Source organism: Lepus europaeus, chromosome 21 (assembly GCF_033115175.1).
Source record: "Lepus europaeus isolate LE1 chromosome 21, mLepTim1.pri, whole genome shotgun sequence".
In the NCBI taxonomy this organism is placed as follows: domain Eukaryota; kingdom Metazoa; phylum Chordata; class Mammalia; order Lagomorpha; family Leporidae; genus Lepus; species Lepus europaeus.
The window spans coordinates 30543295-30560315 of NC_084847.1; positions in this window are offsets into that span (position 1 = coordinate 30543295).

Sequence of the window (17021 nt, forward strand, 5' to 3'; positions counted from 1 at the left end):
GAACTGCGGCAGACAAACATGATATTTCTGTTTGTATACATGACATTTTATGCACTTGCCTAAAGAAAGGACTTTGCTTTTCTCCAAAACCATTTTTACTATGATTTGCTTGGTCTCTTGCATACAAATTCCACACCACTTTGTCCGGATATGACTGCATGAAACCGGAAATATCCGGTTTTGTTTTGGCTAACTCAATCCCAGATTGCCACAGCCTCTGTGTTTGTGTTTTCTGGATCTTATCAATGGTCATTATTGTTTTGATTTTTTTTTATCAGGGAACATTTAATTTTGTACTGGGAAACTCTAATTGGTTCCACATGGAGACACCAGCTCTACACATTCGTATTTTCTAAGCGAGAAACTAGAGGAACTGCGGCAAACAAACATGATATTTCTGTTTGTATAGATGGCATTTTATGCACTTGCCTAACGAAAAGACTTTGCTTTTCTCCAAAACCATTGTTACTATGATTTCCTTGGTGTATTGCATACAAATTCCACACCACTTTGTCCGGATATGACTGCATGAAACCGGAAATATCCAGTTTTGTTTTGGCTAACTCAATCCCAGATTGCCACAGCCTCTGTGTTTGTGTTTTCTAGATATTATCAATGGTCATTATTATTTTGATAGTTTTTTTCTAATCAAGGATCATTTAATTTTGTACTGGGAAACACTCAGTGGTTAAAAAACGGAGACACCAGCTCTGCATATTCGTATTTTCTAAGCGAGAAAGCTAGAGGAACTGCGGCAGACAAACATGATATTTCTGTTTGTATACATGACATTTTATGCACTTGACTATCGAAAAGACTTTGCTTTTCTCCAAAACCATTGTTACTATGATTTGCTTGGTCTATTGCATACAAATTCCACACCACTTTGTCCGGATATGACTGCATGAAACCGGAAATATCCGGTTTTGTTTTGGCTAACTCAATCCCAGATATTACTACAGCCCCTGTGTTTATGTTTTCTGGATATTATCAATGGTCATTATTGTTTTGAAAGTTTTTTTTTAATCAAGGATCATTTAATTTTGTACTGGGAAACACTCAGTGGTTCCAAATGGAGACACCAGCTCTGCATATTCGTATTTTCTAAGCGAGAAAGCTAGAGGAACTGCAGCAAACAAACATGATATTTCTGTTTGTATAGATGCCATTTTATGCACTTGCCTAACGAAAGACTTTGCTTTTCTCCAAAACCATTTTTACTGTCATTTTCTCAGTCCATTGCATATGAATTCCACAGCACTTTGTCCCGATATGACTGGATGAAACCAGAAATATTCGGTTTTGTTTTGGCTAACTCAATCCCAGATATTGCCACAGCCCCTGTATTTGTGTTTTCTGGATACTTTCGAAGGACTTTATTGTTTTGAATTTTTTTTCTTATCAGGGAACATTTAATTTTATACTGGGAAACTCTAATTGGTTCCACATGGAGACACCAGCTATACACATCCGTATTTTCTAAGCGAGAAACTAGAGGAACTGCGGCAAACAAACATGATATTTCTGTTTGTATAGATGGAATTTTATGCACTTGCCTAACGAAAAGACTTTGCTTTTCTCCAAAACCATTGTTACTATGATTTCCTTGGTGTATTGCATACAAATTCCACACCACTTTGTCCGGATATGACTGCATGAAACCGGAAATATCCAGTTTTGTTTTTGCTAACTCAATCCCAGATTGCCACAGCCTCTGTGTTTGTGTTTTCTAGATATTATCAATGGTCATTATTATTTTGAAAGTTTTTTTCTAATCAAGGATCATTTAATTTTGTACTGGGAAACACTCAGTGGTTAAAAAACGGAGACACCAGCTCTGCATATTCGTATTTTCTAAGCGAGAAAGCTAGAGGAACTGCGGCAGACAAACATGATATTTCTGTTTGTATACATGACATTTTATGCACTTGACTATCGAAAAGACTTTGCTTTTCTCCAAAACCATTGTTACTATGATTTGCTTGGTCTATTGCATACAAATTCCACACCACTTTGTCCGGATATGACTGCATGAAACCGGAAATATCCGGTTTTGTTTTGGCTAACTCAATCCCAGATATTACTACAGCCCCTGTGTTTATGTTTTCTGGATATTATCAACGGTCATTATTGTTTTGAAAGTTTTTTTTTTAATCAAGGATCATTTAATTTTGTACTGGGAAACACTCAGTGGTTCCAAATGGAGACACCAGCTCTGCATATTCGTATTTTCTAAGCGAGAAATCTAGAGGAACTGCAGCAAACAAACATGATATTTCTGTTTGTATAGATGCCATTTTATGCACTTGCCTAACGAAAGACTTTGCTTTTCTCCAAAACCATTTTTACTGTCATTTTCTCAGTCCATTGCATATGAATTCCACAGCACTTTGTCCCGATATGACTGGATGAAACCAGAAATATTCGGTTTTGTTTTGGCTAACTCAATCCCAGATATTGCCACAGCCCCTGTATTTGTGTTTTCTGGATACTTTCGAAGGACTTTATTGTTTTGAATTTTTTTTCTTATCAGGGAACATTTAATTTTATACTGGGAAACTCTAATTGGTTCCACATGGAGACACCAGCTCTACACATCCGTATTTTCCAGGAGAAAGCTAGAGTTACTGCGGCAAACAAACATGATATTTCTGTTTGTATAGATGGCATTTTATGCACTTGTCTAACGAAAAGACTTTGCTTTTCTCCATAACCTTTTTCACTGTGATTTTCTTGGTCTATTGTATACAAATTCCACATAACTTTGTCCGGATATGACTGGGTGATAGGGGAAATATCCGGTTGTGTTTTGGCAAATGGTCATTATTGTTTGAAAGTTTTTTTTATTTATAGGAAATATTGGATTTTGTACTGGGAAACACTCACTGGATACACATGGAGAAACCAGCTCTACACATTCGTATTTTCTAGCAAGAAATCTAGAGGAACTACAGCAAAGAAACCTGATATTTCTGTTTGTATACATGACATTTTATGCACTTGCCTAACGAAAAGAATATGCCTTTATCCAAAAGCATTTTTGCTGTGGTTTTCTCGGTCCATTGCATACGAATTCCACACCAATTTGTTCGGATATGACTGCATGAAACCGGAAATATCCAATTGTGTTTTGGCTAACTCAATCCCAGATATTTTCACAGATCCTGGGTCTGTGTTTAGCGGATATCATCGAAGGACTTTATTGTTTTGAAAATTTTTCTTATCAGGGAACATTTAATTTTGTACTGGGAAACTCTAATTGGTTCCACATGGATACACCAGCTCTACACATTCGCATTTTCTGGGAGAAAGCTACAGGAACTGCGGCAAACAAACATGATATTTCTGTTTGTATACATGACATTTTATGCACTTGTCTAACGAAAGGACTTTGCTTTTCTCCAAAACCATTTTTACTATGATTTGCTTGGTCTATTGCATACAAATTCCACACCACTTTGTCCAGATATGACTGCTTGAAACCGGAAATATCCGGTTTTGTTTTGGCTAACTCAATCCCAGATGTTGCCACAGCCCCTGTGTTTGTGTTTTCTGGATATTATCAATGGTCATTATTGTTTTGAACGTTTTTTTTTTTAATCAGGGAGCATTTAATTTTGTACTGGGAAACAATCACTGGTTCCACATGCAGAAACCAGTTCTTCCTATTCTTTTATTCTAGCGAGAAAACTAGAGGAACTGCAGCAAACATACATGATATTTCTGTTTGTATACATGACATTTTATGCACTTGTCTAACGAAAAGACTTTGCTTTTCTCCAAAACCATTTTTGCCGTGATTTTGTCTGTCCATTGCATACGAATCCCACACCACTTTGTCTGGATATGACTGGAAGAAACTGGAAATATCCGCTTATGTTTTGGCTAACTCAATCCCAGATATTGACACAGCCCCTGTGCTTGTGTTTTCTGCCTATTACCGAAGGACATTATTGTTTTGAATCTTTTTTTTTTATCAGGGAACATTTAATTTTGTACTGGGAAACTAATTGGTTCCACATTAAGACGCCGGCTCTAAACATTCACATTTTCTAGGAGAAAGCTACAGGAACTGCGGCAAACAAACATGATATTTTTGTTTGTATACATGACAATTTATGCACCTGCCTAATGAAAAGACTTTGCTTTTCTCCAAAACCACGTTCACTGTAATTCTCTCAGTTGATTGCATACGAATTGCAGACCACTTTGTATGGATATGACTGGATGAAAGGGGAAATATCCGCTTGTGTTTTGGCTAACTCAATCCCAGATATTGCCACAGCCTCAGTGTTTGTGTTTTCTGGATGTTATCGAAGGACATTATTGTTTTGAGAGTTTTTTTTTTTTAATCTGGGAATATTTAATTTTGTACTGGGAAACTCTAATTCGTTCTAAAGGGAGACACCTGCTCTACACATTTGTATCTTCTAGGAGAAAGTTAGAGGAACTGCGGCAAACAATCATGATATTTCAGTTTGTATAGATGGCATTTTATGCACTTGCCCAACGAAAGGACTTTGCTTTTCTCCGAAACCATTTTTACTGTGACTTTGTCTATCCATTGCATACGAATTCCAGACCAATTTGTCCGGATAAGACTGGATGAAAGGGGAAATATCCGGTTTTGTTTTGGCTAAATGAATCTAGATATTGCCACAGCCCCTGTGTAGTGTTTTCTGGATATTATCTAGGAGTTTCTTGTTTTGAATGTTTATTATCAGGGAACATTTAATTTTGTACTGGGAAACTCTAATTGGTTCCACTTGGAGACACCGGCTCTACACATTCGTATTTTCTAGGAGAAAGCTAGAGGAACTGCGGCAAACAAACATGATATTTCTGTTTGTATACATGACATTTTAGGCACCTGCCTGACGAAAACACTTTGCTTTTCTCCAATAACAGTTTCACCGTAATTTCCCAGTCCATTGCATACGAATTCCACAGCACTTTGTGTGGATATGACTGGATGAAACCGAAAATATCCGTTTTTTTTTTTTTTTTTTGCTAACTCAATCCCAAAATGCCAAAGCACCTGTGTTTGTGTTTTCTGGATATTATCAATGGTCACTACAGTTTTGAAAGTTTTTCTTTATCAGGGAACATTTAATTTTATACTGGGAAATACTCACTGTTTCCACTTGCAGAAATCAGCTCTACACTTTCGTATTTTCTAGGGAGAAAGGTTGAGGAACTGCGACAAACAAACATGATATTTCTGTTTGTATAGATGGCATTTTATGCACTTCCCTAAGGAAAAGTCTTTGCTTTTTTTAAAACCATTTTCACTGTAATTTTCTCAGTCCCTTCCATACGAATTCCACACAACTTTTTCCTTATATGTCTGGATGAAACCGGAAATATCTGGTTTTGTTTTAGCTAACTCTACCCAGATATTGCCACAGCCCCTGTGTTTGTGTTTGCTGGATATTATCAATGAACATTATTGTTTTGAAAGGTTTTTTTTTTATCAGGGAACATTTAAATTTGTACTGGGAAACACTCAGTGGTTCCACATGGAGAAAACAGCTCTAAACTTTCGTATTTTCTACGGAGAAAGCTAGAGGAACTGCGGCAAACAGTCAGGATATTTCGGTTTGTATAGATGGCATTTTTTGCACTTGCCAAACTAAAAGCGTTTGCTTTTCTCCAAAAACATTTTTACTGTGACTTTTGTCAGTCCATTGCATACGAATTGCACTCCACTTTGTCAGGATATGACTGGATGAAACCTGAAATATCCGGTATTGGTTTGGCCATTGAATCCCAGATATTGCCAGATCCTGTATTTGTGTTTTCTGGATATTATCATTGGACATTATTGTTTTGAAAGTTTTTTTTTTTTTTAACCAGGGAACATTTAATTTTGTACTGGGAAACACTCACTGGTTCCACATGAAGAAACCAGCTCTACGATTCGTATTTTCTGGGCAGAAATCTAAAGGAACTGCGGCAAACAATCATGATATTTTCCTGAGTATTTCCCAGAACAAAATTAAATGTTCCCTGATGAAAAAAAAACTTTCAAAACAATAATGACCATTGATAATATCCAGAAAACACAAACACAGAGGCTGTGGCAATCTGGGATTGAGTTAGCCAAAACAAAACCGGATATTTCCGGATTCATGCAGTCATATCCGAACAAAGTGGTGTGGAATTTGTATGCAATAGACCAAGCAAATCATAGTAAAAATGGTTTTGGAGAAAAGCAAAGTCCTTTCTTTAGGAAAGTGCATAAAATATCATGTATACAAACAGAAATATCATGTTTGTTTGCCGCAGTTCTTCTAGCTTTCTCCTAGAAAATACGAATGTGTAGAGCTGGTGTCTCCATGGGGAACCACTGAGTGTTTCACATTATAAAATTAAGTGTTCCCTGAGAAAATAAAAACTTTCAAAACAATAATGACCAATGATAATATCCAGAAAACACAAACACAGAGGCTCTGGCAATCTGGGATTCAGTTAGCCAAAACAAAACCGGATATTTCCGGTTTCATCCTGTCATATTGGGACAAAGTGCTGTGGAATTCCTATGCAATGGACATAGAAAATCATAGTATAAAATGGTTTTGGAGAAAAGCAAAGTCTTTTCATTAGGAAAGTGCATAAAATGTCATGTATACAAACAGAAATATCATGTTTGTTGCTGGAGTTCCTCTAGTTTTCTCCCTAGATTACACGAATAGGAAGAACTGGTTTTTGCATGTGGAACCAGTGATTGTTTCCCAGTACAAATTTAAATGATCCGTTATTAAAAAAAAACGTTCAAAACAATAATGACCATTGATAATATACATAAAACACAAACACAGTGGCTGTGGCAATATCTGGGATTGAGTTAGCCAAAACAAAACCGGATATTTCCGGTTTCATCCAGTCATATCCGGACAAAGTGGTGTGGAATTTGTATGCAATAGACCAAGCAAATCACAGTAAAAATGATTTTGGAGAAAAGCAAAGTCTTTTCGTTAGACAAGTGCATAAAATGTCATGTATACAAACAGAAATATCAGGTTTGTCTGCCGCAGTTCCTCTAGTTTCTCACTTAGAAAATACGAATGTGTAGAGCTGATGTCTCTATGTGGAACCACTGTGTATTTCCCAGAACAAAATTAAATGTTCCCTGATAAAAAAAAAACCTTTCAAAACAATAAAGTTCTTCGATAATATCCAGAAAACACAAATACAGGGGCTGTGGCAATATCTGGGATTGAGTTAGCCAAAACAAAACCGGATATTTCCGGTTTCATGCAGTCATATCCGGACAAAGTGGTGTGGAATTTGTATGCAATAGACCAAGCAAATCATAGTAAAAATGGTTTTGGAGAAAAGCAAAGTCTTTTCATTAGGCAAGTGCATAAAATGCCATCTATACAAACAGAAATATCGTGTTTGTTTGCCGCAGTTCCTCTAGCTTTCTCCTGGAAAATATGAATGTGTAGAGCTGTTGTCTCCATGGGGAACCACTGAGTGTTTCCCATTACAAAATTAAATGTTCCCTGAGAAAAAAAAAATTTCAAAAAAATAATGACCATTGATAATATCCAGAAAAGACAAACACAGAGGCTGTGGCAATCTGGGATTGAGTTAGCCAAAACAAAAGCGGATATTTGCCCTTTCATCCAGTCATATCTGGACAAAATGGTGTGGAATTCGTATACAATGGACTCGGAGAATTACAGTAAAAATGGTTTTGGAGAAAAGCAAAGCCATTTCATTAGGCAGGTGCATAAAATGTCATGTATACAAACAGAAATATCATGTTTGTTTGACGCAGTTCCTCTAGTTTTCTCCCCAGAATACACGAATAGGAAGAACTGGTTTCTCCATGTGGAACCAGTGATTGTTTCCCAGTACAAAATTAAATGTTCCCTGATGAAAAAAAAAAAAACTTTCAAAACAATAATGACCATTGATTATATCCAGAAAACACAAACACAGAGGCTGTGGCAATCTGGGATTGAGTTAGCCAAAACAAAACCGGATATTTCCGGTTTCATGCAGTCATATCCGGACAAGTGTTGTGGAATTTGTATGCAATAGACCAAGCAAATCATAGTAAAAATGGTTTTGGAGAAAAGCAAAGTCTTTTCGTTAGGCAAGGGCATAAAATGTCATGTACACAAACAGAAATATCATGTTTGTTTGCCGCAGTTCCTCTAGTTTCTCGATTAGAAAATATGAATGTGTAGAGCTGATGTCTCCATGTGGAACCACTGAGTGTTTCCCAGTACAAAATTAAATGCTCCCTGATAAAAAAAAAACTTTCAAAACAATAATGACCATTGATAATATCCAGAAAACACAAACACAGAGGCTGTGGCAATCTGGGATTGAGTTAGCCAAAACAAAACCGGATATTTCCGGTTGCATCCAGTCATATCCGGAAAAAGTGGTGTGGAATTTGTATGCAATAGACCAAGCAAATCACAGTAAAAGTGATTTTGGAGCAAAGCAAAGTCTTTTCGTTAGACAAGTGCATAAAATATCATGTATACAAACAGAAATATCATGTTTGCTTGCCACATTTCCTCTAGCTTTCTCCTAGAAAATACGAATGTGTAGAGCTGGTGTCTCCATGTGGAACCAATTAGAGTTTCCCAGTACAAAATTAAATGTTCCCTGATATAAAAACATTCAAAACAATAAAGTCCTTCGATAATATTCAGAAAACACAAACACAGAGGCTGTCGCAATATCTGGGATTGAGTTAGCCAAAACAAAATGGATATTTCCCCTTTCATCCAGTCATATCCGGACAAAATGGTGTGGAATTCATATACAATGGACTGGGAGAATTACAGTGAAAATGGTTTTGGAGAAAAGCAAAGCCATTTCATTATGCAGGTGCACAAAATGTCATGTATACAAATAGAAATATCATGTTTGTTTGCTGCAGTTCCTCTAGCATTCTCCGTAGAAAATACAAATGTTTAGAGTTCGTATCTCCATGTGGAACCACTGAGTGTTTCCCAGTTTAAAATGAAATGCTCCCTGATTAAGAAAGTTTCAAAACAATAAAGTTCTTCGATAATATCCAGAAAACACAAATACAGGGGCTGTGGCAATATCTGAGATTGAGTAAGCGAAAACAAAAACGGATATTTCCGGTTTCATGCAGTCATATCCGGACAAAGTGGTGTGGAATTTGTATGCAATAGACCAAGCAAATCATAGTAAAAATGGTTTTGGAGAAAAGCAAAGTCCTTTCCTTAGGCAAGTGCATAAAATGTCATGTATACAAACAGAAATATCATGTTTGTTTACCGCAGTTCCTCTAAATTTCTCCCTAAAATACACGAATAGGAAGAACTGGTTTCTGCATGTGGAACCAGTGATTGTTTCCCAGTACAAAATTAAATGCTCCCTGATTAAAAAAAAACGTTCAAAACAATAATGACCATTGATAGTATCCAGAAAACACAAACACAGGGGCTGTGGCAATATCTGGGATTGAGTTAGCCAAAAGAAAACCGGATATTTCCGGTTTCATGCAGTCATATCCGGACAAAGTGGTGTGGAATTTGTATGCAATAGACCAAGCAAATCATAGTAAAAATGGTTTTGGAGAAAAGCAAAGTCTTTTCGTTAGGCAAGTGCATAAAATGTCATGTATACAAACAGAAACATCATGTTTGTTTGCCGCAGTTCCTCTAGTTTCTCGCTTAGAAAATACGAATGTGTAGAGCTGATGTCTCCATGTGGAACCACTGAGTGTTTCCCAGTACAAAATTAAATGTTCCCTGATGAAAAAAGAACTTTCAAAACAATAATGACCATTGATAATATCCAGAAAACACAAACACAGAGGCTGTGGCAATCTGGGATTGAGTTAGCCAAAACAAAACTGGATATTTTCGGTTTCATGCAGTCATATCCGGACAAGTGGTGTGGAATTTGTATGCAATAGACCAAGCAAATCATAGTAAAAATGGTTTTGGAGAAAAGCAAAGTCTTTTCATTAGGAAAGTGCATAAAATGTCATGTATACAAACAGAAATATCATGTTTGTTTGCAGCAGTTCCTCTAGTTTTCTCCCTAGAATACACGAATAGGAAGAACTGGTTTCTGCATGTGGAACCAGTGATTGTTTACCAGTACAAATTTAAATGATCCGTGATTAAAAAAAAACGTTCAAAACAATAATGACCATTGATAATATCAAGAAAACACAAACACAGGGGCTGTGGCAATATCTGGGATTGAGTTAGCCAAAAAAAAAAAAACCGGAGATTTCCGGTTGCATACAGTCATATCCGGACAAAGTGGTGTGTAATTTGTATGCAATAGACCAAGCAAATCACAGTAAAAGTGATTTTGGAGCAAAGCAAAGTCTTTTTTTAGGCAAGTGCAAAAAATGTCATGTATACAAACAGAAATATCATGTTTCTTTGTCGCAGTTCTTCCAGCTTTCTCCTAGAAAATACGAATGTGTAGAGCTGGTGTCTCCATGTGGAACCAATTAGAGTTTCCCAGTACAAAATTAAATGTTCCCTGATAAAAAAACATTCAAAACAATAAAGTCCTTCGATAATATCCAGAAAACACAAACACAGAGACTGTCACAATATCTAGGATTGAGTTAGCCAAAACAAAAGCGGATATTTGCAATTCATCCAGTCATATCTGGACAAAATGGTGTGGAATTCCTATACAATGGACTGGGAGAATTACAGTAAAAATGGTTTTGGAGAAAAGCAAAGCCATTTCATTAAGCAGGTGCATAAAATGTCATGTATACAAACAGAAATATCATGTTTGTTTGCTGCAGTTCCTCTAGCATTCTCCATAGAAAATACAAATGTTTAGAGTTGGTTTCTCCATGTGGAACCACTGAGTGTTTCCCAGTACAAAATTAAATGCTCCCTGATTAAAAAAGTTTCAAAACAATAAAGTTCTTTGATAATATCCAGAAAACACAAATACAGGGGCTGTGGCAATATCTGGGATTCAGTAAGCCAAAACAAATCCGGATATTTCCGGTTTCATGCAGTCATATCCGGACAAAGTGGTGTGGAATTTGTATGCAATAGACCAAGCAAATCATAGTAACAATGGTTTTGGAGAAAAGCAAAGTCCTTTCTTTAGGCAAGTGCATAAAATGTCATGTATACAAACAGAAATATCATGTTTGTTTGCCGCAGTTCCTCTAGTTTCTCGCTTAGAAAATACGAATGTGTAGAGCTGATGTCTCCATGTGGAACCAGTGATTATTTCCCAGTACAAAATTCAATGCTCCCGGATTAAAAAAAAAAAAACTTTCAAAACAATAATGGCCATTGATAATATCCAGAAAACCCAAACACAGGGGCTGTGGCAATATCTGCGATTCAGTTAGCCAAAACAAAACCAGATATTTCCAGTTTCATGCAGTCATATCCGGACAAAGTGGTGTGGAATTTGTATGCAATAGACCAAGCAAATCATAGTAAAAATGGTTTTGGAGAAAAGCAAAGTCATTTCGTTAGGCAAGTGCAAAAATTGTCATGTATACAAACAGAAATATCATGTTTCTTTGCCGATTTCCTCTAGCTTTCTCGCTAGAACATACGAATGTGTAGAGCGGGTGTCTCCATGTGGAACCACTGAGTGTTTCCCAGTACAAAATTAAATGTTCCCTGATAAAAAAAGTTTCAAAATAATAAAGTCCTTTGATAATATCCAGAAAACACAAACACAGGGGCTGTGGCAATATCTGGGATTGAGTTAGCCAAAACAAAACCGGATATTTCCGGTTTCATGCAGTCATATCCGGACAAAGTGGTGTGGAATTTGTATGCAATAGACCAAGCAAATCATAGTAATAATGGTTTTGGAGAAAAGCAAAGTCTTTTCGTTAGGCAAGTGCATAAAATACCATCTATACAAACAGAAATATCATGTTTGTCTGCCGCAGTTCCTCTAGTTTCTCACTTAAAAAATACGAAATGTAGAGCTGATGTCTCCATGTGGAACCACTGAGTATTTCCCAGAACAAAATTAAATGTTCCCTGATGAAAAAAAAACTTTCAAAACAATAATGACCATTGATAATATCCAGAAAACACAAACACAGAGGCTGTGGCAATCTGGGATTGAGTTAGCCAAAACAAAACCAGATATTTCCAGTTTCATGCAGTCATATTCGGACAAAGTGGTGTGGAATTTTTACGCAATAGACCAAGCAAATCATAGTAAAAATGGTTTTGGAGAAAAGCAAAGTCTTTTCGTTAGGCAAGTGCATAAAATGTCATGTATACAACCAGAAATATCATGTTTGTTTGCCGCAGTTCCTCTAGCTTTCTCCTGGAAAATACGAATGTGTAGAGCTGATGTCTCCATGTGGAACCACTGAGTGTTCCCCAGTACAAAATTAAATGTTCCGTGATAAAAAAAGACTTTCAAAACAATAATGACCATTGATAATATCCAGAAAACACAAACACAGAGGCTCTGGCAATCTGGGATTCAGTTAGCCAAAACAAAACCGGATATTTCCGGTTTCATCCAGTCATATTGGGACAAAGTGCTGTGGAATTCCTATGCAATGGACATAGAAAATCATAGTATAAAATTGTTTTGGAGAAAAGCAAAGTCTTTTCATTAGGAAAGTGCATAAAATGTCATGTATACAAACAGAAATATCATGTTTGTTTGCCGCAGTTCCTCTAGTTTTCTCCCTAGAAAACACGAATAGGAAAAACTGGTTTCTGCATGTGGAACCAGTGATTGTTTACCAGTACAAATTTAAATGATCCGTGATTAAAAAAAAAACATCGTTCAAAACAATAATGACCATTGATAATATCCAGAAAACACAAACACAGGGGCTGTGGCAATATCTGGGATTGAGTTAGCCAAAACAAAACCAGATATTTCCGGTTGCATCCAGTCATATCCGGAAAAAGTGGTGTGGAATTTGTATGCAATAGACCAAGCAAATCACAGTAAAAGTGATTTTGGAGCAAAGCAAAGTCTTTTTATTAGGCAAGTGCATAAAATGTCATGTATACAAACAGAAATATCATGTTTGCTTACCGCAGTTCCTCTAGCTTTCTCCTAGAAAATACGAATGTGTAGAGCTGGTGTCTCCATGTGGAACCAATTAGAGTTTCCCAGTACAAGATTAAATGTTCCCTGATTAAAAAAAAACATTCAAAACAATAAAGTCCTTCGATAATTTCCAGAAAACACAAACACAGAAGCAGTCACAATATCTAGGATTGAGTTAGCCAAAACAAAAGCGGATATTTGCCCTTTCATCCAGTCATATCTGGACAAAATGGTGTGGAATTTGTATACAATGGACTGGGAGAATTACAGAAAAATGGTTTTGGAGAAAAGCAAAGCCATTTCATTAGGCAGGTGGATAAAATGTCATGTATACAAACAGAAATATCATGTTTGTTTGCTGCAGTTCCTCTAGAATTCTCCGTAGAAAATACAAATGTTTAGAGTTGGTTTCTGCATGTGGAACCAGTGATTGTTTCCCAGTACAAAATTAAATGCTCCCTGATTAAAAAAAAAAAAAGGTTCCAAACAATAACGACCATTGATAATATCCAGAAAACACAAACACAGGGGCTGTGGCAATATCTGGGATTGAGTTAGCCAAAACAAAACCGGATATTTCCGGTTTCATGCAGTCATATCTGGACAAAGTGGTATGGAATTTGTATGCAATAGACCAAGCAAATCATAGTAAAAATGGTTTTGGAGAAAAGCAAAGTCCTTTCTTTAGGCAAGTGCATAAAATGTCATGTATAAAAACAGAAATATCATATTTGTTTGCCGAGTTCCTCTAGGTATCTCACTAGAAAATACGAATGTGTAGAGCTGGTGTCTCCATATGGAACCACTGAGTGTTTCCCAGTACAAAATTAAATGTTCCCTGATGAAAAGTAAAACTCAAAACAATAATGAACATTGATAATATCCAGAAAACACAAACAAAGAGGCTGTGGCAATCTGGGATTGAGTTAGCCAAAACAAAATCGGATTTCCGATTTCATGCAGTCATATCCGGACAAGTGGTTTGGAATTTGTATGCAATAGACCAAGCAAATCATAGTAAAAATGGTTTTGGAGAAAAGCAAAGTCCTTTCTTTAGGAAAGTGCATAAAATATCATGTATACAAACAGAAATATCATGTTTGTTTGCCGCAGTTCCTCTAGTTTCTCGCTTAGAAAATACGAATGTGTAGAGCTGATGTCTCCATGTGGAACCACTGAGTGTTCCCCAGTACAAAATTAAATGTTCCGTGATAAAAAAAGACTTTCAAAACAATAATGACCATTGATAATATCCAGAAAACACAAACACAGAGGCTCTGGCAATCTGGGATTCAGTTAGCCAAAACAAAACCGGATATTTCCGGTTTCATCCAGTCATATTGGGACAAAGTGCTGTGGAATTCCTATGCAATGGACATAGAAAATCATAGTATAAAATTGTTTTGGAGAAAAGCAAAGTCTTTTCATTAGGAAAGTGCATAAAATGGCATGTATACAAACAGAAATACCATGTTTGTTGCCGGAGTTCCTCTAGTTTTCTCCCTATAATACACGAATAGGAAGAACTTGTTTCTGCATGTGGAACCAGTGATTCTTTACCAGTACAAATTTAAATGATCCGTGATTAAAAAAAAAACGTTCAAAACAATAATGACCATTGATAATATCCAGAAAACACAAACACAGGGGCTGTGGCAATCTGGGATTGAGTTAGCCAAAACAAAACCGGATATTTCCGGTTTAATCCAGTCATATCCGGATAAAGTGGTGTGGAATTTGTATGCAATAGACCAAGCAAATCATAGTAAAAATGGTTTTGGAGAAAAGGAAAGTCCTTTCTTTAGGCAAGTGCATAAAATGTCATGTATACAAACAGAAATATCATGTTTGTTTGCCGCAGTTCCTCTAGTTTTCTCCCTAGAATACATGAATAGGAAGAGCTGGTTTCTGCATGTGGAACCAGTGATTGTTTACCAGTACAAAATTAAATGCTCCCTGATTAAAAAAAAGTTCAAAATAATAATGACCATTGATAATATCCAGAAAACACAAACACAGGGGCTGTGGCAATATCTGGGATTGAATTAGCCAAAACAAAACCGGATATTTCCGGTTTCATGCAGTCATATCCGGACAAAGTGGTGTGGGATTCGTATGCAATGGACAGACAAAATCACAGTAAAAATGGTTTTGGAGAAAAGCAAAGTCTTTTCGTTAGACAAGTGCATAAAATGCCATCTATACAAACAGAAATATCATGTTTGTTTGCCGCAGTTCCTCTAGCTTTTTCGCTAGAAAATACGAATGTGTAGAGCTGGTGTCCCCATGTGGAACCAATTAGAGTTTCCCAGTACAAAATTAAATGTTCCCTGATGAAAAAAAAATACTTTCAAAACAATAATGACCATTGATAATATCCAGAAAACACAAACACAGGGGCTGTCGCAATATCTGGGATTGAGTTAGCCAAAACAGAACCGGATATTTCCGGTTTCATGCAGTCATATCCGGAAAAAGTGGTGTGGAATTCGTATGCAATGGACTGAGAGAATTACAGTACAAATGGTTTTGGAGAAAAGCAAAGTCCTTTCTTTAGGCAAGTGCATAAATTGTCATGTATACAAACAGAAATATCATGTTTGTTTGCTGCAGATCCTCTAGCAGTCTCCGTAGAAAATACAAATGTTTAGAGCTGGTTTCTCCATGTGGAACTACTGAGTGTTTCCCAGTACAAAATTAAATGTTCCCTGATTAAAAAAAAAGGTTCCAAACAATAATGACCATTGATAATATCCAGAAAACACAAACACAGGGGCTGTGGCAATATCTGGGATTGAGTTAGCCAAAAAAAAAAACCGGAGATTTCCGGTTTCATGCAGTCATATCCGGACAAAGTGGTGTGGAATTTGTATGCAATAGACCAAACAAATCATAGTAAAAATGGTTTTGGAGAAAAGCAAAGTCCTTTCTTCAGGCAAGTGCATAAAATGTCATGTATACAAACAGAAATATCATGTTTGTTTGCCGCAGTTCCTCTAGTTTTCTCCCTAGAATACATGAATAGGAAGAACTGGTTTCTGCATGTGGAACCAGTGATTGATTCCCAGTATAAAATTAAATGCTCCCTGATTAAAAAAAAAAAGGTTCCAAATCATCATGACCATTGATAATATCCAGAAAACACAAACACAGGGGCTGTGGCAATATCTGGGATTGAGTTAGCCAAAAGAAAACCGGATATTTCCGGTTTCATGCAGTCATATCCGGACAAAGTGGTATGGAATTTGTATGCAATAGACCAAGCAAATCATAGTAAAAATGGTTTTGGAGAAAAGCAAAGTCCTTTCTTCAGGCAAGTGCATAAAATGACATGTATACAAACAGAAATATCATGTTTGTTTGCCGAGTTCCTCTAGGTTTCTCGCTAGAAAATACGAATGTGTAGAGCAGGTGTCTCCATATGGAACCAGTGATTGTTTCCCAGTACAAAATTAAATGTTCCCTGATGAAAAGAAAATCTTTCAAAACAATAATGACCATTGATAATATCTAGAAAACACAAACAAAGAGGCTGTGGCAATCTGGGATTGAGTTAGCCAAAACAAAACCGGAGATTTCCGGTTTCATGCAGTCATATCCGGACAAGTGGTGTGGAATTTGTATGCAATAGACCAAGCAAATCATAGTAAAAATGGTTTTGGAGAAAAGCAAAGTCTTTTCGTTAGGCAAGGGCATAAAATGTCATGTATACAAACAGAAATATCATGTTTGTTTGCGGCAGTTCCTCTAGTTTCTCGCTTAGAAAATACGAATGTGTAGAGCTGATGTCTCCATGTGGAACCACTGAGTGTTTCCCAGTACAAAATTAAATGTTCCCTGATTAAAAAAAAAACAACTTTCAAAACAATAATGACCATTGATAATATCCAGAAAACACAAACACAGAGGCTGTGGCAATCTGGGATTGAGTTAGCCAAAACAAAACCGGATATTTCCGGTTTAATCCAGTCATATCCAGA